Here is a 26,097-nt window from a genome sequence, read left to right on the forward strand (position 1 = left end):
CTTTTGCTTGTCCTGGGCAGCAACGTAGCCGTGCATGCATTTCTGTATTAAGTGTAAATAACATAACGGACTTGGAACGTTATTAACATGACAAATTACAAAAACTGTTTTTGTTTTACTATGGGACCTCAAGCATGATTTCTAACCACCGTAGGCTACACCACATATAAATCCATTGATGTCGTTTTCTATGTTATTTCTATCTCCATGTCTGTTTGGTTTTGATCTGTAGCCTATTATATAAATAAAAACTAAAGCAGAAAAGTACGTTGTGTTGAACAAATCAATAGAAAACTCTTAGACTTTAACACCAGAACAAGAAGCAAAACCTGTAGCGCAGAAAATGTTATTTATTTATGATGCGCTCTGGAAGAAAGAACAGAAAATAATCATTATTCATGAAAATTGTATGGGCTACATATTGTTCGGATTTTATTGCTAAACTGTTTCTGATTTTTAAGATTAATCATTATATCCGTATTAATGATGATTAATACTAGGCCATTTAGGGGATGCATTATGTATTTCTCGTTATTTTAATTTGAAAAACGGGAAATTTGACACCCGTTGTTTTGGAGAGTTACACGATATTGCAACAGCGCGTGTTATTTATACGCATTTCATTCATGAGAATGGGCATGTTTTACAGTGGTTGATTAAACATTTCATTTACAAGTTAATTGAATATAACGGGCACACAAGGAATCTAAGAATGCGTTATCCCAGGTCCGCAAAAGCCAAACGCGGGACTGGTTATTATAACCCAGACATCCCTCCCTGCAAACTAATTTCAGGGATGTAGTAGCCCCTAACCCCACACGTGATGTCACGCACATGTGTACGGTCGTCTCTTTTTTTATTATAGATGCCATGAACATAAATGCACATCAGAAGTTATGTTTAAATTGCACGGCTTACTGAAATATAGTCCGTATGTCAATCAGTTAAAAATGTAGAGAGCAGCATTAGTTAAAAAATGTTTATTGTATTACATACAGTATATTTCAAACAATTTCATTCCAGAAACCACCTAAACAGGTTTATTTCGCCACCAAAATACTTTTAAATGGAATATGGGGGAAATACACATTCATTCTTTCTATAAAGGGTAGCCCTAAAACTTGATTTTTCATTATATGAATGAAACGTAAGATTAATTCAATTACCAAAATAGGCCTACACAAGACATCGAAACTTATTGCAAGTAATTGGATTTTTAGTCACCGCAATGGCGAAATGACACAGTTCCCACTAGCTAATCTCACTTGCATGGCGCGAAATCTACCGGTATTTCCCCAAAACATAAATACAGGTGAGGGCCCATATTTATAAAAAGTTATAGAAATGTTCTGATTTAAGTGCCAAAAAAAATCTTTGTAAAAGTATGACTTGTAGGAGACCTTTTCAAGAAGCGAAGCAGGAACCAAAATCAATGTAAAACATTCAAAGGTAAACAATTATTGGCCAAGTCAAATTTACGTCAAACATATAATGTTATTAATGTTATTCAAACATAAAAAATTATTAGACAAAAATCAATCGACAATGAATAAATTAGTTTTACAGTGTGAATGATCTGGGCCGCGTTTCCCGAAACCTTCTTAACGCTACGTCGTTCTTAAGTTATACCTTAAGTTGTACCTTACCGTTAATATGTGTTTCCTGAAACGTTCTTAGTTAAGTATACCTTCTGTAAGTTATACGTTGGGAAGGTTGGTCTGGAGCACTCTTAGCTACCTTATGTCATGGTTCTGTCCCACCTTGTCTTGCTTTTCTTGACCTAGTGGCAGAACCATGATAGAATGACCAAGTCCGAGTTCAAATACCAACGAGTCCAAGACAAGTCCGAGACGATAAAAAAAACGTCTCGAGAGTACTACAGCACTGGCATGATGTTGTGGAAAAGTTGCAGAAAAAAATTAAAATCCTGATCCCCCAGCAGCATGGCAAAGCCTCCTGCCTCTCTGGTGGTAACAGGGTCAAAGTCACCTGAGTCTCGAATAGTTTCAAAACAGCGAATGAGGCCCTCTCTGTGCTCAAACACTGTATTGATGGCACGGCTGTGGAAGTTCCATCTAACACTGCTTGATGTTGGTAGTCTATGGGCAACTACTTTATCAAGAACATCTGTGCGCTTGGTTGATCTTGAAAAAAAGTTGGCAAATCCTCCAATGTTAGAAAAAAAATCTAACTTTGGGTATGTGAGAAGTGGCCTTTTGCATTATTAGATTGAGCTGATGAGCATAGCAGTGGATGTAATGGGCATTTGGGTACACATCTTGAATCTTCCTTTGAACACCTGCAGTGGCACCTCTCATCACGCTGGCTCCATCATACACTTGGGAGATGAGTTTACTCTTCTGATCTTCTGGAAGGATGACAGTAAGATGCTCTTTTAGTGCTGTAGCGATGGAATCAGCTGTAGTTGAATGCAGATGAATAAAAGCAAAAAACCTCTCCTGTACGTTGCTTTTGCCATCAATGCACAAGCACAAGTTGGCACTGTGTGGCAATATCAGTGGTCTCGTCGGCCTGGATTGATAGAAAATCGCTGTTTTGTGCTTCTTGGATTATGTGTTCCCTCATAACAGACAACATACAGTCCAACAGCTCGTTCTGTTGAAGTCACCAGAAGTTCCGGAAAAGCACCGAGTGTAAGATCGACCGCGATCACTTGACTGCTGCTGAATTTGCAAGTTGGGTCGATCTGGTCCAAGCTCCTTGATCTGTTTTTTTTCTTCATCCGAACGCCTTTGGAACGGGTATTCTTGTAAAGATAAAACCGAATTTTCTTTCATCTCGAGATAATTTCGCTTGCTTCCACGTTAATCAGTACCTGTCAGTCAAATGACAATCTGCTGAGCGGTAATGAGAGGCGTTAAGAACGGTCCAATCACATGAGGCCAAAAATATAAAAACAATATTGATTCGCTTACAACAAAAGTGGGAGGGTTTGGGGCGCAGCAAGGACGATTTGAAACAAGCCAATTAGAGCTCAGCCTCAAATCACATGCTTTTCAAAAATGTTCGTGCCTACATACACACTCGTTTGTCCGGCGCCCCGCACACGTATGAACAAAATACAATTTTGATTTTTTGATAAATGATAATATTACTAACTGTGGAATAGTACGACTAAATTATTTTATTACGTTATTAATTTGCGATATATATTAAACTTATTGTTGGCATATTAAAGTAGCTTTCTTCTCTGGATAACTCTAAGAGGGCGGCGCCCCAGCGCCCCCTATTGACCGGCCACTGGTTACGTCTAGAGACATTTTTGATCAAACGGCCTTATTTAATTTTGAAATGAGTGTGCGAACCCGCAATCTCATGCCCAAATGTATTAACCCCGCTACACTAACTGGTAGTATGGTCATATCAAAGGTTCTCAAACTGTGGGTCGGAGGGTCACGCAAAGCTACTTGCTGTTGCGATGCATTAAAAAAGTTTATTCCAGTAACTTACAATTACTTGTATAGTTCACACGTTTATTGCTTGGACACTGGATGCGCAAGCGGCGCATTTACAGCGCGAAGCATGTAGTGTTACGGTTTGGTCGGGTCATCACCTGGCACGGGGATTGTTTTGTTTTTTGTCGAGCACATGGCTGTCACCGAGCTTCGGCCGGCCTCGTGCTTGTGTCTGCGTCATTTGCCCCACCCTCGTGTTTTCGTATGACTTCTCTTGCACTGGTGTTTTTCCACTCCGTGCTCACACGCCTGTTGGCTCTTCACTCGTTAGACTTCATCGTTCCCTTAATTACTCCACACCTGATTATGATCTCCTCGTTACGTTCTCTTTATAATTCCCTCTGTGTTTGTTGTCCAGTGTCTGTTCGTTGTAGATTTTGTCTGCCCAGACTGCCCCAGGGGTTGCTGCGGCTCTCCTGAAGAAGTTTCCTTGTTTTTGTGTTTTCTCACTGGAGAGATTCCACCTTAGTCAAAGTCAAGTCTTGCTTCTTGGTATTTATATTCACCTTCCTTGTTCTTTTCGCTTCTCCTTCTGATCTGTCTTCCCCAGCAGTTTGCATCAGCGCTCCGGTCAGTGGTCATCACAGTCAGCGGTCTTCTCGAGAGAACTAACCGACTACATCTCCAGGCGCAGCTTCTCACCTCTCAGGCTACGTGGACTCTGAGTCGAGTGAGGCCACCAGGCGCTTCCGCCCATCTCAGCACCGGCAGCCCATCCTCGACTCTCCGTTCGGTCTCTCTGCTTCTCTGGAGGGAGAAGCTCGCGACCTGTATTTATATTTTCCCTTGCCTTCACCTGTGACAAATAAAGACTCTGTTTTTTCCCCCGCACTTGGGTCTCCCGTGGTTCTGTCATGACATGTAGCTTATGGCCGCGTTTATTAAAACATTAAAATATAATCAACATTATTAATTATTATCACACTTACAATAGCAAGGGTAATAATGTAAACAAGTAAGCCACAATTGTGCAGCTCTACAATAAGGTATTTTGATATTACAATTAAACATTTTCATTCTAAAAGAGAGTGAATGTATGTTTTTCCCTATTTTCTATTTCAAAGATGTGCCAAGAGATACCTTTGATTATACCTGCGTTTGGGAACCCCTTATTTATATGATCATATATGTTGCTAGTGTATGTCAGTATTAAGTCAGTATTTACTCAACAAAAGCGCAGGACCCGGAACATATTGAACAGCTAGCTATAGCAGGAAAAGAGAGCTGAATTTAGGGGCTTTGTATTTGCCAAAGTTAGACCAACACGATCCAAAAGCTATGCCGTGGCAGGTTAACTTTTCTATCATTATAATTGCAGCATAAATTGTAGCCAGGTTTTCACGGTTTAAATGCACTGAAATGCTCCGCGGTTGGCGCCGTCTTTGATTTAGCCAAAAATTGCTGTGTCGCTGCAGTTTGACTAAACTTTATACCTAGCGGGGTGAACTCTTAACAGTGATAAGGTAGCTACCCAGCTAACAATTTTTGGTTTCCAGAACGTTCCCCTAACGTTAGTTTTTGGTTACCAGAACGTTCCCCTAACGTTAGTTTTTGGTTCCCAGAACGTTATTTTCTAAGGTTCGTTTTTGGTTCTCCAGGAAAGTTTTTTTTATTTTAATAGAACGTTAGTTTCTGGTTCCCATAACGTTCTGGGAACCAAAAACTAACGTTAGGGGAACGTTACCCTAACGTTATAGAAACCATGAAACTAACGTTTTATTTCCGTAAAGATAACCAAAAACAAACCTTAAAAAAACTTTCTGGGAACCAGAAACTAACGTTATGGGAACGTTCCCAGAACGTTAGCCTAAAATATTTTTCTCGGTCCATTTACACGTCAGTAATGAATACATCCATGCTGTGTTTTTATCCATCGCAATCTAATCTAATTAAAATAAGTAAACTGCATCATCCCACACAATATGGAGGATGAAATCAATGCATTAGATTATTCTTTTAGCCTAATAATTCCTTTTTCATCACTAAAGTAGCCTAATTTTCGATTTAAACAGCACAGTATATCATTTCTAATAAAACCACACTGTGTGTAGGCCTACCTCAACATCAGACATTATAGATATCGAAATAAAATAACCAATGACTTCAACACAATATTTAAAGCAGATTTTTATTGACAGAAGAATAAACATTGAATTATCTTCAGGCTAACAATATTATTGTCTCACCACAGAAGTATAGCGCGGCTCCGTCTTTAGATTTAACAATCAAAAGCCCTGAGTTTCAGTCCTTACATCATGGTCTGTTGATTTAGATGTGTCAAATCAATCGAAAATCACGAAAATATAAGTTTACTCTCAAATCTGTACGGTTTTAAATAAAAAATTAAAATAAATAAACCGCTAAACTAATGTGTTAGTGGGTGAGGTAAAACGAAATGACCGTTAATTTTTAAATGACGGAAGTGCGCGACGGAGCGGAGAATGCACGTGCTCGAGCGCGCACACATACAGTAACAGACAACCACACTAAAGAAATACACATATATGATTGCATTTTCATTTAGCTTAACTAGTTTATTATTTTCAGCCATTAAAAGGCACATTTATTAATTTCATTTGGTCAGTATAACATGTGTTAATGTGATCTTATAATTTATGTATTTCACGTCACTGACGTTTACCAGTTTTGACTATTTTTACCATAAAAAATAGCCAAAAAATAATCATCAGGGAACGTTACTTTCTGGTTATTTTCTGGTTGCAAAAAAATAAACAATAAATAACCATCAGAGAACGTTATTTTCTGGTTGCAAAAGAATAACCAGAAAATAACCATCAGGGAACGTTACTTTCTGGTTATTTTCTGGTTGCAAAAAATAACCAATAAATAACCATCAGAGAACGTTATTTTCTGGTTGCAAAAAAATAACCAGAAAATAACCATCAGAGAACGTTATTTTATGGTTATTTTCTGGTTGCAAAAAATAACCAATAAATAACCATCAGAGAACGTTATTTTCTGGTTATTTTCTGGTTGCAAAAAAATAACCAGAAAATAACCATCAGAGAAGTTATTTTCTGGTTATTTTCTGGTTGCAAAAAAATAACCAGAAAATAACCATCAGGGAACGTTATTTTCTGGTTATTTTCTGGTTATTTAAAACAAACCAGCCTGCAACGTTCTGGGAACGTTATTTTCTGGTTGCAAAAAAATAAAACCTGAAAAGAACGTTCTTAGAACATTATTTTTTGGTTGCCAAAAAATAACCAAAAGGGAACCAAAAACTAACGTTAGGGGAACGTTCTGTGTTTGCTGGGTAAGAGTGCTCCAGACCAACCTTCCGAACGTATAACTTACAGAAGGTATACTTAACAGAAGGTTTCGGGAAACACATATTAACGATAGGTACAACTTAAGGTATAACTTAAGAACGACGGAGCATTAAGAAGGTTTCAGGAAATGCGGCCCAAATCATTCACACTGTAAAACTAATCAGAACACCACACAACACAATTTGTTCATTGTCGATTTATTTTTTGTCAAATAATTTTTGTCCCCCCCCTCTCTCTCTCTCTCTATCTCTCTCTATCAAGTCTCTCTTAATTTTGTGCGTATTATGTTTTAATGTACTTGAATGCTGTATGTTTCAGGATAAGTTAAGAAGGTTAAGTTAACCACAGGTTAAATGGGTTATTAGTGAGTTCATTACTTGCAATAAGTTTCGATATCTTGTGTAGGCCTATTTTGGTAATGGAATTAATCTTACGTTTCATTCATATAATGAAAAATCAAGTTTTAGGGCTACCCTTTATAGAAAGAATGAATGTGTATTTTCCCCATATTCCATTTAAAAGTATTTTGGTGGCTCTAGAAATAAACCTGTTTAGGTGGTTTCTGGAATTAAATTGTTTAAAATATACTGTATGTAGCCTAATACAATAAAACATTTTTAGCTAATGCTGCTCTCTAGAGTTTTTTAACTGATTGACATACGGACTATATTTCAGCAAGCCGTGAAATTTAAACAACTTCTGATGTGCATTCATGTTCATGGCATTTATAATAAATAAAGAGACGACCGTGCGCTTGATCCGCCACTGGATGCAGCCATCACGGGTGGGGTTAGGGGCTACTACATCCCTGAAATTAGTTTGCAGGGAGGGATGTCTGGGTCATAACCAGTCCCGCGTTTGGCTTTTGCAGACCTGGGATAATGCATTCTTAGTTTCCTTGTGTGCCCATTATATTAAATTAACTTGTAAATTAAATGCTTAATCAACCACTCACTGTAAAAAAAGTCTGTGAAAACTACAGTAAAAAACTCTAAAACAGCAACAGTAAAATATTTTTTAAAGCTAAATAGTATATCACCGTATTGCATACATTAAATTACCATAATTTAAGAAACAGTACATACATTTTATTTTTACTCTCTTAATATGTAAAAAACACAGATTCTTACAGTAAAATTTTTAATTTTTGGTGAAATTAATGGGAAAATACTGGGCCTTTACAAACAAGGAATTACCTTAAAAACAATGGTATTATTCTGTGCAAATTACACATTTTCTTAATGTGTACTGTAGAATATACAATATAAAACTGTTTAAAATCCAACAAACACATACCTTAAATCCTACAGTAACAAGATGTTAAACATATGTTTATCTTTTTGTCAATTTTAGTTAAAACTTTAAATACTCTGTAATTTACTGTACTTTTGTGTATTGTTCTTTTATTTATCTAATCTGATAGTTAATGCTAATTGCAATGAAAACAAAACGAATGTCTTGAAGAAAGTCAAGAAATAATTTTATCATAGCTATTCTAAAAAGATATTTTCCACCTTATTTCATAATTACCACAACTAGACTATGAATAGGATGAACAAAGCAAAAATGTTCAAACAAGAAAAAAACTTGACCATTTTAAAACAATTATGAAACTGTGTTTTTATTAGTGGTGCTTGCGAAATGGCATTTGAAATAATAATAAAAAGCGTGAACAAACGAAGAAACACACAAGAGGAAGAAGATCGTCTCCCCGCTTCTAAGATTAGGCCTGTGAATTGCGCAGCGCGACCTGCATGCGGCAAGTGGTGAGTACTCCTTTGGCTACTTTTTCACGGGGTAATTTGCAAATTGCAAAGCTAAAGTAACAGATTATCGTGCACTGCTAACGCAAAGTGTAATTCTGATGCCTTGTCAACTTGCATTTAAGCTTGCGTTTTCAAATCACTTAAATTAAGGTTACGTGGTAACTCGCTAATGAAAAATGTGCTTAAAAACTCATACACTGCTAATGCGAAGTGTACTTTTGACGTCTTTTAATCTTCTTTTAATCCATTTCTTGGCTTACTTTTAAAAATGCTTAAGAGAGCACGACAATTCATTAATAACGTTAACGGTCGATGTCGTTTTATATTTCAATCAGCGCCATTTTAGCGCGCCAAGCAGCTGCTTTTGGAATACCATCCTCGTCCATCCTTTTGATTTCTGGGAGTTCAACATTTCTTTTCGAGGTAAGCCAAACAATACTGTTACAAACTAAAAAGTTAAAGTTATTTATTTTCCTTTCGTTGTTGTTATTTAACCAGTTTTGGCTATGTTTAGTTGCAATTTCTGTGGCAAGTCGGTCAAATCATTGAGGGGGTATGTACTTCATTTTAAACTTCATCGACTTCATGTGACATCAAAGAGTGGTGAGATTTTTAATTACTTTTAAAGACATATTTTTGCCATATATGCTTTGTTGAACTTTTTGTTGAATTTGGTCTTATTCAGGAACAAATGTATTTTCTTTTATCTCCTTTTCTTATGTTACAAGAGGCTGTATGCGACAGGGACCTCATCAATCTCTTTTTCTTGTGAGTCTATTATTTGGATTAGATACGTTAATTAATACATTAATTCCTTAACTTTTAACCAAAAATGTTATTGTATTGAAAATACTAATAAATTATCCCTTTCCTTAACTTGGCACAGCTGGAAAATTCACGGGATTGGCAAGTTTCTGAGCTTTAGTAAGTACAATTAATTTATATGCTTTTGAACTGAAACTGCCCTGCATCAATAATTATCAGATCATTCATGCTACCACTTGATTGTTCAACTATTCTAACTCTTTTTTTTCATTGATATAACAAAATTGCAGAACTACAATTTTCAGAGTAATTCATTACAACCACAATGTGTTTACAATCTTTCCTTGTATAACAGTGGATGTCCCAATTTTGTCCTTATGCTTATGCTTAATTTTTATGCTAACATAAAACCATATGATCAACATCTGAACTTTTAACATCATATTAGTAAAGTTGTCTTGGACTTTTACAGATTAATATTACTGGAATATATTACCAAAACCAATGCTTATTCACCACATTCTGTCATCTTAGTGAACTTTGTATGTAAAAACAGTTCACTGTAACTGCCCGCTGCTACAAGATCTGCAGATTCTGTAGCCATCTTTAAGAATCGTCTGAAAATGCATCTCTTCCGTCAACACCTTACCGATCAGTTCTGACTTCTATTTCTTTTCTACTCTTTAAAAAGAAAAAAAAACCTTCTAACTTAGCTCTGTATACTGTGGTAGGCTCTATGAGACCAGTCTTGTTTGATTGCACTTATGCTTTTTGTTGTCCTTATGCTGTCCCAATTGCTTCCATTGTTTACCCCATCTGTAAGTCACTTTGGATAAAAGCGTCTGCTAAATGACTCAATGTAAATGTAACAAAAAAGTTCTGAGGTAGAATTTGTAAAAACATTATGTACATTGTTTACATAATGATTAATTTATTAAGTTAGAAATAACACAATCTGCTCAATATTGCTAAGTGAAGTACTTACTGTAGCTAATGTGTAATGTGCTAAGTAGTCATATAATTTTAGTTACTATTACTGCTATCATTCTTTTCTGTTTCTTTGTTTCCTGCAAAGAGGATCATGTCAACACCTGATCATTGTAACCTGTCTGCAAGAGACTCTGTCCCACCTCTCTTCAGTCAAGTCTGGACCCAGTAATTCAGACACCTCAAGGATAATTAATGGTAAGTAGTAGTATAGTTCAGTCTATCAAACAGTACATAGATTAAAACACAACTCTCAATTCAAACTAGGGGTAAAAAATATAAAATATCTATTTTTTTACAGGTTTTACTTCATCTTTGCTATTAAAAATAAGAACATTAAAACAAGATACACAATACAAATACACAAATGAAATAAACAGGGCTTTATTTTTTTCAGCTACAGTAGGTGTATTTAATAGTGGCAATCAAGTAAGAAATTTAATTAACAAATGTAAAAATAAAACATTACATATACTATACTTATAGACGTACTGTATAAATTAAACATTTATTCTTATTAAAGCTACTGTATTATTTATTTACATTTAAGGGATAATTAATCAAAAAATTAAATTGTCAAATTGTCATTTACTCACCCTCACATTGTTTTTAACCTAACTTGAGGTCTTTCTTCTGTTGAACATGAAAGATATTTTGAAGAACAGTTGCTGGTCCACAGTGACTTCCATAATAGGAATACTATACCATGGAAATAAATGGGGACCAGCTGTTAGGTTACCCACATTCTTGAACATATCATCTTTTGTGTTCAACACAAGAAATTAAAATAGGTTTGTAACAACATGAGAGTGACTAAATGATGACAGAATTTTCATTTTGGGGTGAATTATTCCCAGCACATGAATGATAAAGTTTAACCGCCAAAGCTTCAGAACATGCACAAATAATTAACTTTACTGGTTTACAATGAATGCCAGTGTCACATGATTGTGACATGAACTCTAACATTGTATTAACATGTGATGTGAATGTATGTCGCTTTGTACAATGTGTTAAGACAGAAGCGCCAAAACTACAACTTGCAGAAAGCACTGCATGATGGTATTAAGCAGATTGTGGAGACATTTTAAACATCCACGTTCAGAAATCATGATATCGCACACCCTAATTCGAACCTCTTAATCCATCTTTCTCAGGTACACAGGCCACCTGTATAAGTCTTAAAGATGACTTGAGTGTCAGGGCAAAAGCTAGAAAATGATTAGTTGTCATTATTATTTGTTTTACCCCTGTGGACTTGCAGCATAAGTATGTTGAAGTAGATCTCTACACTAGTGTAAATGCTATTGTGTATGGTGGGACCGGCCTGTGGCATAGGTGACAAAGGCCCTGATCTATTAATTATCAAAGTGGCCTGTGAAATTCCAGAGTGTTGCTTGCTTATGTGTAGTAAAAAAATACTGTGAGCTTACTGTATACTGTAATGCTCATGGACTAACTTGTCTTTGTGTCTCTTTTCTGCAGAAAGATGAAGAAAATGGCAGTCCATGAAGTACTACATTTCCAGTTTCTCGAACTGATTTAGTGCCATGTCTTCAGTCAGGTGTGGACTTATTATTATTGTTCAAACAGAGCAAGTGGCCCTGGTTTACTTTTATATATGGACACATTTTATTTCCAAGCTCAACATTGTGAGTACACTGCAAGTTATTGAATCAGCTCAAACTGTTTTAACACAGTGTCAGTATGCAAAAACGGGTTTTTTTTTGCATACTGTTAATGATCTGTTAATGATAATTTGTGTGTTGATTGACTGCATTTATTACCTCATTTAGTAATTTACAATAACCTGACTGACTGTTGTAAAATCTATGGCAACCACTTGTAATGCCTTTTGTGTTATACCGTATTTTTTGCGATGAAATTCTGGCAACCACAGCTGCCAGTAATTTTCTGTAAAATTGAAGTTTACAATAAAATACTATAATATTTCATACGGTTGAATTGTGTTTATTACGGAGATAGACTATAATTACTATTAAAGAAATTTACACTTGCAACTGCTATTTTTAAAGTAAATCACTGTAAACAGGTTTACATTACATCTGTTTTATTTAACAGTAGTGTACCGTAAACAAGCAGCAATTCGCTACTGTAAAATTTACGGTTGCAAAAAAGCATTCTGTAAAGTGTTCCACATTGTAACCTTATATTTTACGGTGAACTTCTGGCAACCACAGCTGCCGGTATTTTACCGTATATTACACATGTTTTTTTTTACAGTGCTGTAAAACAAGCCCATTCTCATGAATGAAATGTGTATAAATAACACACGCTGTTGCAATATCGTGTAACTGTGCAAAACAACGGGTGTCAAATTTCCCGTTTCTCAAATTAAAATAACGAGAAATACATAATGCATCCCCTAAATGGCCTAAAATTAATCCTCAATTATAATGATATAATGATTAATCTTACAAATCAGAAACAGTTCAGCATTAAAATCCGAACAATAGGTAGCCTATTCAATATTCATGAATAATTATTATTTTCTGTTCTTTTTTCCAGAGCGCATCATAAATAAAGAACATTTTCTGCGCTACAGGTTTTGCTTCTTGTTCTGGTGGTGTTAAAGTCTAAAGAGTTTTCTATTGATTTGTTCAACACAACGCGCTTTTCTGCTTTAGTTTTTATTTATATAATAGGCTACAGATCAAAACCAAACAGACATGGAGATAGAAATAACATAGAAAACGACATCAATGGATTTATATGCTACGGTTGTTAGAAATCATGCTTGAGGTCTCATAGTAAAACAAAACCTTTTTTTGTAATTTTTCATTTTAATAACGTTCCAAGTCCATTATCTTATTTACACTAAATCCAGAAATGCATGCATGGCTACGTTGCTGCCCAGGACAAGCAAAAGTGAGCGCGATAAAACCATAATAATTCAAATTGTGTGTCCTCATAAACTACATTTACATAAACGACTATTGGAATAGTTTCATGAGTTTAAATCTTCGAAAATAATATGAAAAAATCTGCCAATCCCTATAGCCTAGTAATTATGTTCAAGATTGCAGAAGCCCGCGCATCAGTGTGCTCTTTCTTAAGTTACACTGATTTTTCTCCTGTGTTTTTTTCCTGTAAAGCGGCATTGAAACACTTGGAACATTACAAAAAAAAGCACTATATAGACTTTAATTGAACAAGTTAAAAACCTCCAATAGTAGCAGTTTTTCCTTTACATATTTTAATGTGGGTCTACAATACTGTAACCCATTGAAATTGGTTGAGAAATGTATTATGCTTCATACAAAATATAAAAAACGCAGCTTCCTCGTTTACTGGTTTTCTGAAATTTTTTGTGTTTTTAACATGATTTAAATCTGCATGTACTGTTCGTTGTGATTCGGATATGCATAATACTGCACAAAAATGTGTTATGTGTAATGTTAAAATGCAAATGAGAACTCTCTCGGGATCCCTAGTGTTCGGGACTCTCGGCTGCAGCCCATGTTGCCCATTGGGTTGACCGCATAATACATATAATTTTACAAATGCACATATTCTTGAAAAACGCGTTGGCAGTTGTTAAGAAAATTTTGCAAAGCCATGCTTTCGATGTTCTGTCTATACCGCTTGTATTTTTAAATTCCCCCTTCTCCCCTGTCGTAAAAGCACGTATACGCTGACGTATTCGGAACTAGGACCGTATGCAATGCCACGCATGAGGGAACATCACGTTTATATGTATAATTCATGAAAGACACGTGGTTACGCTAATGATGACGTCACGACTATATGTTTAATCAATTTTATGCAAATCTTTCCGTTTTGTGACTTTCCATTGGCTAAAACCAATACGTCTGTAGACGAAATTATGTATTTAGGCGCAAAAACGCGTCCACGCGTTATATCGTCTGTACACGTTACGTCTAAAGACATTTTTGATAAAACGGCCTTCCATAGTTTCATATGGCCTTCCATAGTTTCACACGTTTTGGCCCTCTCGGCCTTCCATATGCAATTCCAAAGAAGGGAAAAAGAACGCTTTCCCCTACGCCGACTCCGCCCCAGGCTGCGCCGCCAGCTATGACTGCGCCTCCAGCTTGCTCATGACGTCATTACACTGAAGCTACCGCGCCGCCATGTTGGTATGCCCAAACGTTCTATTAAATTAATAGGGAGTTATCACATAATATTAGTGATTAAACAGTAACTTACCAGTCTCCGTTTTTATATCCAAAGTCTCACAATACATTCTTACAACACAAGTGTCTTAAGCATGTAAATGGTTAATTATTTAAAGTCGGGAATGTTCACGCATTATTCAGTGGTGTAGTCTAGTTTTTTGTAGTGAGTATGCTCTGATCCCCCCCAGCCGCCTTCACCCGTCCAAGAGCGACAACCTATGAGCACCACCACACTTAAGAATGCATAGAGTATGCCTCTATATCAAGAGCATTCTGAAAGATTCATTGCGAGCAAGATTTCAATGGCCAATGACAGCTGGTGTGACTTGCTGTGTTTTCTGAAGTCCACAGTCAACGCAACCATCTACCAGGAAATTTTAGAGCACTTCATGCTTCCGTCTGCTGACAAGCTTTATGGAGATGCTGATTTCAGTCTTTCACACTGCCAACGGTACCAAAAGCTGGTTCAATGGCCAGCAAACCCGCCTGACCTGAGCCCCATAGTTGTCAAGAGGAAGATGAGAGACACCAGACCCAACAATGCAGATGACCTGAAGGCCGCTATCAAAGCAACCTGGGCTTCCATTACACCTGAGCAGTGCCACAGGCTGATTGCCTCCATGCCACGCCGCATTGATGCAGTAATTCATGCAAAAGGAGGCCCAACCAAATATTGAGTGCATAGAAACGAACATACTTTTCAGAAGCCTGACATTTCTGTTTAAAATTTCCATTTTTTAAATTGATCTTATGTAATAAGATCAAATTTCCTGAGACACTGAATTTTGCGTTTTCGTTATCTGTAAGCCATAATCAGCAAAATTTCAAGAAATAAAGGCTTGAAATATTTCACTCGATGTGTAATGAATCTATTTAATATATGGGTTTCACTTTCTGAAATGAGTGACAAAAATATTGACCTTTTTCACGACATTCTAATTTTTTTAGCTGTATTGTTTGCTGCGCTGCGTGTCCGCAGAACTTTTACATGCTCGACTGTTGTGTGTGATCTGTGCTATGGTCAGCAGGTGGCGCTGTCTGGCTACTTGTGAGGATCACTGCATCACTGTACTGCATTAGTATCAGCAAATCAACAAACAGCACATTAGGGAATGCATTCACTGACTTGAGATTACATTTCGTTGCTTTATAAAATACTCGCTCTATTCAGACGAATGAAACATAATGCATATTATACGCATTTGTATTAGAAATACAGGCATTCACCTGTTGCTGAATGTAATACCAGTACAGACCACACGATGGCGAAATCGCCTCCTCCAGCTTACAAGTGACCGTAAATAAATGATCGTCCTGTGAGAGAAGTTGGTAGAAAGAGCAAGCATCTCGCTTTGGACTATTCAAACCCCCCGTTCATCGTTTTCCTGGTGTCGGTCCAGCTCTAGACACAAGGATTTTGTGATCGGAAAACGGTGAGTGACCTTGAGGGTTTTGAGAGCATGCTTTTTTTGCTCACATGATGCTGAATGTGTTTGGGTCGTATCAGCTTGCCCCAGCAGAAGTTGGCCGGGGGTGCGCGAGAACAAGCCCGTATGTTCTTGCAGCAAAGCTTACATTTGGTTAAATGTCATTTGTTAGTGTTGAATGTAAATCAAGCATGCTCAACGAGGCAACCATGCATACTTAGAAATGCAAGTGCTGTTTATTTCTCTGCGACTGTTAACACGACATTCCTTCTCCAGTCTTTGGATAAGCGTTTGTGCCATGTGTTGTTTGTGGGTCTGCCTTCAGTTAAATGCTTTAGATTCACTGACTCATTATGCTCACTGTAAAGACTTTATTATGACTTTAAATGCGCGCTACACAAGTAATCTTATATGCAAAATCAATACTGTTAAATTCAAATTGTTTTGCAATATAAAGTCTAACTAATGAGGATAACATGGCGTTGAACGCTGAAATACACCGTGTTAATGTTTAGATTAGCTGTGATGTGTAACATCATTCATGAGGACATAAGAATGTAGTAGCCTAGTGCACGTTGCGAGGTTTCCGCGCGCATTCAACCGAGCGTAACCGAGGCAACAGAGACCTGACAGCGCGCTCGAGGAACTTGTATGATCGTGGTTTTATCGATAGAACTGTTGAAAACCTGTATGCCGCTGCTTTATTTATTTTTGTTTTCATTATTATTATAGTGTATGGCTGTTATATGGTAAGAAATCACGCATTGACATTGGTAGACCATACATGTACACACCACCGGTCTCTCTGATGTAGTGATCGGAGCTTATTTGAATATATAAAGCATAAAATGAATAATAAAACATTTCATATTTGTACCTACAGTAGATTAAATGTCTGGTTAGGGAAAATGTAATTGATTATAATGCTAAAAAATACTTTTCTAAAAAAAATTGAGTTTACGAACTATCACTTTCAGTTTAATCTGAAAGTGATAGTTCACCCAAAAATGAAAATTCTGTCATCATTTACTCACCTTCTTGTAATTTCAAACATTTATGACTTTCTTTCGCAGAGCACAGAAGAAGATGTTTTGAAGAATGTTGGTCACCGAACACCACTGGCCCCCATTTACTTGTATTGTATGGACAGTCACAAAACCAGTGCAAGTGAATGGGGGCCATTCTTCAAAATATCTTCTTTTGTGTTCTGCTGAAGAAAGAAAGCCATGCAGGTTTGGAATGACATGCGGGTGAGGAAAGATGACAGAATTTTCATTTTTGGGTGAAGTGTATTCTTAAAGGAATGGAATGAATGCTATACAGTACATTCCCGTTCGAAAGCTGAACATTTTCTATGTAGCGCATGGTGAGCGTCGCATGAATGTGTTCAGAGGAATGACAGATGCCACTGCAAAGACAAGTGCATGTATGTGTGTATCTGCATTACAGCTGCAGCGTGTGAGCGTGTATGAATCTGACCCAGCAGCTGCAGTACTATACACCATAAATAATGCAACATATAACTGCAAACAGCTGCCAGCGATTCATGCAAATTTTTGACTCTTTTTCACATATTTAGTAAATGGTTTACTTTCTTGCTGGTTCTCATTCAGCGCATGCCATTCTGCAGCATGCATAATGAGATAATAACACAATTCTCTTATGCCTGGATGGGTGACCCACTTTACAATAAAAATGAAGTTGTAGTGAAAGAGTGTCATAATTCAATCTAATTAAAAAAATAAGAAATGAATTAAATTATGATAAAAAAATAAATGAAGCCTAGTTTTAATACTTTTAACATGGAAACACTCATGAAACACTTCAAATCCTGATCAACCTGAACATAAAAAGTGCTTTGGCCGGTCAAGGTTAGAATTCTGCTCTAAATATTTGCAGCCTGTGGTATCTGACCTTGAGGGCTATCATTTCAAGGACATTTATCTGGCTGCTCTCATTGTTTTGATTGTGATGCTAAAGGAATGTGTGAATGGGCAATTTGGTCCCACCCTCTTCTCAGTCACACAAAGCCTCTCTTTGACCGTGAGTCTGGAGGGAAACCCACTCCCACCCTGTCTGGGACGGCATACACAATCCGTGTTTTGTGAACCGACCCTGTGTGTGCCAGCTGTGGAGAGAGAGAACAGGTATGCTGTCTATCTTTATATCTGTGCTCATGAAGATGTTCTTCAGTCTGGTTGTCTTCAGGAGGACGCTTTGATCAACAGGTGCCCATTATAGCAGTGAAGGAGGAACACAAAAGACTCAATGTTAAATTCTGTCAATGTCTCCTAAAGTAAAGATTTGCTACATTCAGATGCTTATTGCATATGGGGTGGTTGCCTAGGTGTTTCCGTGATTGCTAAGGCTTTTTGCATGTTTTTAGCACGTTGCCATGCCGTTGCTAGGCTGGTTTGGGTGGTTGCTAGGTTGGTTTGGGTGGTTGCTAGGTGTCTGTTTAGTAGTAATAGTCAACCCACAAGACTTACGCTGCGTGTAAAATTGCATACTGTGACAATACTGAATTTGAATAAAGACCTAACAGAGGTCGAGTTAACCGAAAATTCTCTGTCAGTGACAGATTTTTTTCACCAGTGACGGAAAAATCTGAAGGCCGTCTGTCATTTTGATGGATAACAATAAGGGCAATTTGTAATTTCCAGGTTTGTCGAGTTTGTAGCATCCAATCATTTACTTTCATCAGAACGTGATTGTGAGCGGCCGTACGTACTACCCCTGCCCTGAACGCGTTTTTGCGAAGGGATGCGTGTTTCCCATTCATTACTTATAAATGCCTTGTCTGTTTTGGAAAACGTGTCTGTCATTGTTACTGACATAAACATTTGTCTGTAATTACTATTTTATGTCTGACAACAGAAACATTAAAGAGTAAGTAGCATGAGATCATGAAAATGACATTTCATGCAGTCTGTTATGTTGCCGTGTTTGAAAGTAAGCTGTCTGCCAAGTTGTAAGTCCGAAGGTGAATAAATAACAAAGTTATTGGCTTGTAAAAATGGGAGTCGACTCTGAATCACGCAAACGAGACGTGAACTAGTCCGAGTCACTAACCACCGCCTATGTACGTCACTAGACATAGTCCCCGCCTACGTTTTGCTCTCCTCCCCGAAAACACTGTCGCTCGTTCGTGATGCATGTGCTGTCTAGAACCTGTTTTCTACGTTGTGAAACCAAGTCCGTCTTATTTAAACTACCAAAGGAAGAACTTCTGGGGAAACAATGGTTACAATTCATTTTTCAAATAACACCAAAGGAGTATAACCCCAGGGTTTTACTGTGCGCGCGTCATTTCACCGAAGATTGCTTCAATAATCTTGGCGCGTTCACTGCAGGATATGTTAAATGACTATCCTTGAAAGAGGGGGCAATACCAACCTTATTTGGACCTGTTAGCTCCACCAAATCACAACCTCTAAGTGTGACTATTGATTTTTGTCTGAACTTCAAGAAATATTTGTGTACCTTATGTCTGTGTTTAGCTAATGCATATAACGCTACCGTTATTTCTGGGGTATTACAGTTTGTTTATATATCTTTGAACTCGGCTAATTTAAGTGTTCAATCTATTATCGTCTATCTATTATCTACTATCGTCTTCGGATGTTTCTTCGTCAGACTCGGGCTCAAACTGGTAAGGTCAAATCCCCGCCATCTCTATCTATACACTGTATATAATATCCAACCACCTGTAAACCGTAATCCAGTAATGATGTCAGGCGTTCCATTTGCGACACATGATGAACGCTGTAACAAGTGCAAGGAATGGGAAGAAGGAGGCGGGAACTGGCGAACGTTAAACAACTTTTAATAAAAAATAAACAAAATGAAAGTAAATTGCCGGCAGCTCCCGCACGGTCGACTGCCGGCCACACAAACATAATAAAACTAGTGCTGTCAATCGATTAAAAAAATTAATCAGATTAATCACACATTTTCTGTGATTAATCACGATTAATCACACATAACAATAATATTTTAAAATATACTTTTACATTTTAATAATTTCACATTTAATCTTCAAATTGATGTAGAAACAACATATTTCTTTAACAGCGTCATTTTATGAATGAAAGAAAACATTTTGATATTAGTACTGTAATTGATGTCTCTATTAAATTGATTATTTTAACATTAATTATAGCCATTCAACAATATAATTGAGAGCTATCATGAAATATACAGACATTGAAGGAAGTTCTCAAACACTTTACAGTCTTTAATGCTAAATTATAAATTAAATGCAGAAGAATTCTCATTAAAGCTGCAAAATCACATTGATTTCTTCTTTTATTTTGTTCTTTGATTAACGTTAGTGACAGGAGTCACAGCAGCACGTTTAAGAACGTGGCCCCTTTAAGAGCTGTCTCAGTACGCAGATCTGACCGTCACCGCACTCCCATTTTGACAACTCTTTGCATTCATTTAAGATTTTATTTTACACTTTGAAGTCTGTGCTTTAGAAAATGCTAGACAAAACGGGCTCTCTGACATAATCTTGTATGGTTTTATCCATTCAAGCACGAAAGAGAACTTAACACGGATGCGCTGTCTGAAAGAGATTCACCGACGCAGCCTTCATCCCATGACTGTTTACCAGACTGGACCTCGCGTTGCATTTTGCCGCGTCCCACAGTTCTGTCTATCTTCATTGAACGTGTCAAAGCAACTGTTTAAAATCGCGCTTAAGTGGTTTAAAAGCCTGTATACGAATAAGAGCGTGATTACATAATGTAATGCTAGACAAAGAATGTCAAAACAAACGGATGCTGCGTTAATTGCGTTAAATATTTTTCACGCGTTAATTTGAAAAAATTAATTGCATGCGTTAACGCGTTAACGTTGACAGCCCTAAATAAAACATAACATAAAATCCAGGCCTGGTCTAGGGCTGTCACGATTATGAAATTTGACTGACGATTAATTGTCTAATAAATCATTGCGATTATGACGATTAATTGCCTGTTTTAGGGCTTTGGCGATTATGGCGATTAATTGTCTGTTTTGGGGGTTTGACGATTATGATGATTAAGTGTCTGTTTTTGAGCTTTGACATTTAATTCTCATACATTTTTTATTCAGCTTTGAAACGACCATATTGTTCTGAATACAAGACGATATTTTTTTCTTGGAAATACATCGGAAAAAATTGGGTCATCATATATTTATGGTTTAGGCTTTTACCTGTCAATAATACAACCGCCAAATACTTGTAAATTAAGTAAATTGTTCAGGTGTGAATTGAAGCCACCATTAAAATACTATCAGTCATAGAAAAGCTTCTAGTCTGTTTTTTTCTCACTTGCAAGACTACAATAAAAGTTTACTTGTGTGTTAATGAAATGTTGGTAGACTGGTTTTCACACTGATATTTGCTTAAATAATATTAAATTGTACTGCAGGTAATTTGTATATATATTTTTTGAGTGATTGTGTTGTGGTGGTACATTTTACAAGTATTACCATGCTTTAGTAACAATATATACACTAAAATATGCAATATGCAGATGCACTACAGCTCCCCCTAGTGTCTTCTATAGAGATGTGCAATAATTGCGATGATCTGAAACCATCGCGATGAGGTCAAACAATCGCGATGAGACGATTATTTAATAATCGTGACAGCCCTAGCCTGGTCTTCTCTCATCTTACACTCCTGTCGCTCGTCCTTTTATGCTTCTGATCTCCTCCGTGAGAGATGCCAGACCAATCACCGGTGCAACGCATAGCTGACACTCATTATCACTCGCGTCTTTCCCCGGCTCACGTCCCGCCTTGCGCGTTACAAACGAGTTTGACCAATCACAGCAGACTACACCATCTGACCTGACACTATGCTAGCGGATAGGAGGGGATTAGACGGATGAATCGCAGAACGAATCATTTGAGAGTCAGTCAAGAAGTATTACGACATAATAGTGTTTTTACACCTTCTATGTACATAAACTTGTTGTTGGACACTCCATAAACCAAAGTAGGACCTTAAAAATCACATGTTACTTACTCTTTAAATATGTAAATGGATTTATTAGGCATTCATTTGTATTAAAAAAACAGTAAGTTTACAATGCAAGTACGCACGATGATGTCACAATCATGGTAATTAGCACGTAACGTAACCTTGCACCATAGTGACGGGTAATAATAGATTATGACTAAGGCTGGGTATCGATTCTGATCTTCCGATTCGATTCTTGATTCGAGTCAATGATTATAGATTTAACACAAATCTGTCATGATCGTGGGTGGTGAGACAAGGATAGAGACCGGAGAGAGTGTATGGCAAGCCATAAGGGCCAAAAATGCCTCTCTCCACATTAAACATGAGGTTCTGTCATGATTATGCCTCCTCATGTCATGTCTTTCTTGGTCTGGTGGCAGAACTAGGGCTGAACGATTAATCGAAATCGAATTGCAATCGCGATGTGAGACGTTGCGATTTACTAATCGCAAGAGGCTGCGATGTGGAAATGATGTGAAATATAGGAAACGCGTCTGTTCCAAGCCCGCTTTGAGTGGCATTCTTGCTAACCAACAGAGTGAGCGCACCTCCGTTATGCCTAATAAAAATAAAAAAAACAGAAAGCGGGAGAGAGACAGAGTGTGTTATTATGGCATCTGCAGAGTCAGATCGATCATATTAGGCAAATAAATACTAAAGAACCATCCAATTCAGAAGACCGCACACACAGCCTGTGTTATACTCGCTCTCTTCCCCACGTTGCGCGTCTCGCGGACGAGCCGTTTAAACTTGACGCGCACACACAGCCTGTTTCGTAATGACGTTTATAGTACTTGAGTCCGGCTCCACACGGGCATCTGGCAATATGGACGAGGCTTGACGCACGCGCGCACCCTGTGTCAACTCACGCCTAGCTCCGCGTTTCAAACAAATGTAAATTCTATCTAACTGTTTTGCTAATTTCACTTGGATGAAATTAAACATTCAGCACATTTTCTACTTGTTTTAAAAAATCCCACATACTTAAAAAATAATAAATCAGCCTATGTAACCTATGAACTATTTTAATAATTCACTAACACAATAGAAAATGTTATGGATTTAAGGGTTACAATGGGAGTTGTATTTGTTTTAATGGAAACTATAATAGTGTACACTGGTATTTGGATTCTATTGGTGTGATTTAATCTTGAAGCTGGGAACCAATTGAACAACAGTAAGCCCTATTTGAATAATGCCCAAAACACACTACAAAAATGAATTTTGTAATGGTTTTAATGGAAACAATTAGAATTTCTGTAATTTTTTTTGTTGTTTTCTTTCAGCAGGGTAATTATACCCATACTGTGCTCCACACAACAATATTGATCTGAAGCTTGAATTAGAAAAGTTAAAATCGCAAATCAAATCGCAATCGCAATGTCTGTCAAAAAAATCGCAATTAGATATTTTCCCCAAATGGCACAGCCCTAGGCAGAACCATGACAAAATCCTATAGATATTTCTAATAAATATCAGATTACAATGGTGAATTAAAAAATGAAATGAAGAGCCACAAACCTGTATATTAAACTTTAAACACACTTGGGTATATTGAAACAGAACAGTCGCATACATTGATCAAAGAGGATCAGATTATTTTACATTTAAGATACAGTATAACAAACAAAATTTCACAAAATTAACTGTAAAGAGAGGCTGCAATCATATGAACCGCTGCCTTTTATGTGAAGGTGATATTAAATTTGATGACACACCCGCATCCGCCATGTTGATTAAGCAATAAATGAACGTTATGCTCCCTGTTAAAAAAAGGTTATGCTCCCTGTTAAAAAAAAAAGTTATTCTCCCTGTTGTAACATCTACCCATTGCAAAAAGAAAAGTGACATCTAGTGGATAGTAGTAGCAATAACATTCACGTTAATGATGTTTAGTGCTTGCAGAAATATGAAAGACACAAAAATCGATTTCATTTTTCGATAATGACTGATAATGAAAAAGTCCAGCGCAACCTCTGGTACCTACCTATCGACCATTAAAACAGCACATTCTATATAGTATGAGTGGGAGTAGTATGAATACATTTCGGACTGCATCTGCCATGTTTTATTGTCATGTGACCCATATGCTCTTTGACCTATGACGTATTAACAACAACCATATGTAAGCATTGGCAAAAACATAAATTTAGCCACAAGAAATTATATTATCAGTCTTTACATTTGAAACACTCACATCCGCCTTAAAGTTTTCTGCGATTTTTTTATTTGATTTACTTTTGAATTTGACCATTGCTCAGCTCCCATGGCATCATGGGATAGAGTTGTGTCGATCCAGTGTGTCAATCAGTAGACCGTCCGGGTTTCTCGCCTACTGTTTTTTTGCATACTGAAGTTTCGGACATACTATTCATGACTGATTTTGCCTTTTGGACGCAGGGACTGATATTCCGGTCTCAAGATATGACTCAGGGTCCCTTTTCTGCAATAAAGCTTTTGCTGCAACACTCTGACTTCATCATCTGTTAACCAATAAGAATTAAAGGAGGCGGGGCCACTAGTGCCTGATTCAGTTGATTTATTGCTGCTTGATTTAAGAGTACTCAGCTTTTTTAACCCACACTAATCATTTTATACATTTTCATCTGTTCAACATATTTAAGTATATATTGGAGTGTAACAATACACCCAGATCACGATTCAAAACGCAATATGGGATTCACAAGCAAAATGTAAGTTATTGAGTTTTGATATATGAGTTTTTCCCATGAACAGTTTTCGACAATATAACGATCAAATGTCAAATAAAATCGGATCATTCAGCCTGCTGATCTATTAGTCTATCAGCACCACAAATATAGTATTTGAGATAGAGGTTGACACATTAGACTGCTATGATGCAATTCTTTGGCCCTCTTCAGAGAGTCCAGTTACAAATGGCTTATAGTTAACTCTGCACAATAAACTACCAAACTAAAGTTTTTAACAATGAAAATATGATGAACTTTTAAATAATCATATGTCAAGCTGAAGAGCTGTGTGCTTAGATGTTATTTCTGTAGCGCTTGCATCTGTCGTATCTTTAAAGTATGAGTGCATTCATGCGTGTCTATGAGAGCGTGTTTTTAAAGACTGCATTCCTGAAATTGTTGAGCCGTAACCTGGAGATTCATTGTAACTGGTGATTGTTTAAGAGTCCAGTGAACTGCTTTCTGCATGCTAATGCTGTAAAAATAACAAAAAAGAGTTTATGCTTATTATTTTTAATGAAGAATTGTTTTATTAATTTAGGGGTGTCCTCGACTAAGGATTTACATAGTCGAATTTAGGGCTGCAACTAACGATTATTTTAATTGTTGACTAATCTAACGATTATTTTTTAGATTAGTCGACTAATCTAACGATTTTTTATCTAATAAAGATTTTTTGGATTAATCCTTTGGCAAACTTTGCAAATAAACAATAAGTTCTAGTATTTTCTTACATTATAAAGCAAATCATACTTTTTACTCCACTACATTTTATAAATAAATATTGTTGTTTTAACATTTTAATCTGTGTTTACATTAAAATCACCATCTTCTTTTAATTAAGTAGTTTTAATTTTAAAAGTAAAAAATACTGATTTTTTATGTACTTAAGTACTGTATTAAAGGTAAAAAAAGTTTTATTGCACTTATGCTTTTTGTTGTCCTTATGTTGTTCCAATTGCTTCCATTGTTTCCCTCATCTGTAGGTCGCTTTGGATAAAAGCGTCTGCTAAATGACTAAATGTAAATGTAAAAACATTAAAAAATGTGTATATGAAATACTAGAGCATGATATATGCTCTGTATTTTTTTCCTCCAAGTAATATCCGACTCTATTTTCAGTCTCATAATATAATTGAGTAAAAGTAAAATACTACTATCTGTCTCTGTTTATTGTACAAAACTATCACCGTATAAAAGACTCTAATGCAGAGTGGCGTTAAAGCGAGCTCGGGGCACCCGGAACTCAGAATGATGCGCTTAATGCATTCGCTTCGTTATTTACAGTTATGCGCATCCCGGACGCACAATGATGCGCTTAAAGCACCTACTCCTTCTGAAGTCCCGGGGATCATTTTGCTCCCCAAAGTAAATAATAGTTAGAACTAGGGCTGTCAAAAGATTAATCGCGATTAATCGCATCCAGAATAAAAGTTTGTGTTTACATAACATATGTCTATGTACTGTGCTTATTAATTTTGTATTTATAAATA

The 26,097-nt window shown here is 36.8% G+C and overlaps 1 protein-coding gene and 1 long non-coding RNA gene across 3 annotated transcripts in view; both read left to right on the top strand.

Annotated features, from left to right (window-relative positions):
• Positions 1–7,748: 7,748 nt before the first annotated feature.
• On the top strand, positions 7,749–12,509 carry LOC130562925 (uncharacterized). Of its 2 annotated transcripts, XR_008964021.1 has the most exons (5): positions 7,749–9,138; positions 9,264–9,303; positions 9,422–9,459; positions 10,376–10,485; positions 11,773–12,509. It is a non-coding gene; the product is annotated as an uncharacterized LOC130562925 (long non-coding RNA). The 2 variants fall into 2 exon arrangements; XR_008964020.1 differs by having other exon boundaries at positions 7,749–9,303.
• A 3,266-nt stretch (positions 12,510–15,775) lies between these two features.
• The window catches only part of veph1 (ventricular zone expressed PH domain-containing 1), a 114,672-nt gene continuing 104,350 nt past the window's right edge, over positions 15,776–26,097 (top strand). Inside the window, exon 1 of the mRNA XM_057348251.1 lies at positions 15,776–15,880. The gene's annotated coding sequence lies outside the window, so the exon portion shown is untranslated. The remainder of the gene's footprint in view (positions 15,881–26,097) is intronic.

This window comes from Triplophysa rosa, linkage group LG12 (genome assembly GCF_024868665.1).
Source record: "Triplophysa rosa linkage group LG12, Trosa_1v2, whole genome shotgun sequence".
In the NCBI taxonomy this organism is placed as follows: domain Eukaryota; kingdom Metazoa; phylum Chordata; class Actinopteri; order Cypriniformes; family Nemacheilidae; genus Triplophysa; species Triplophysa rosa.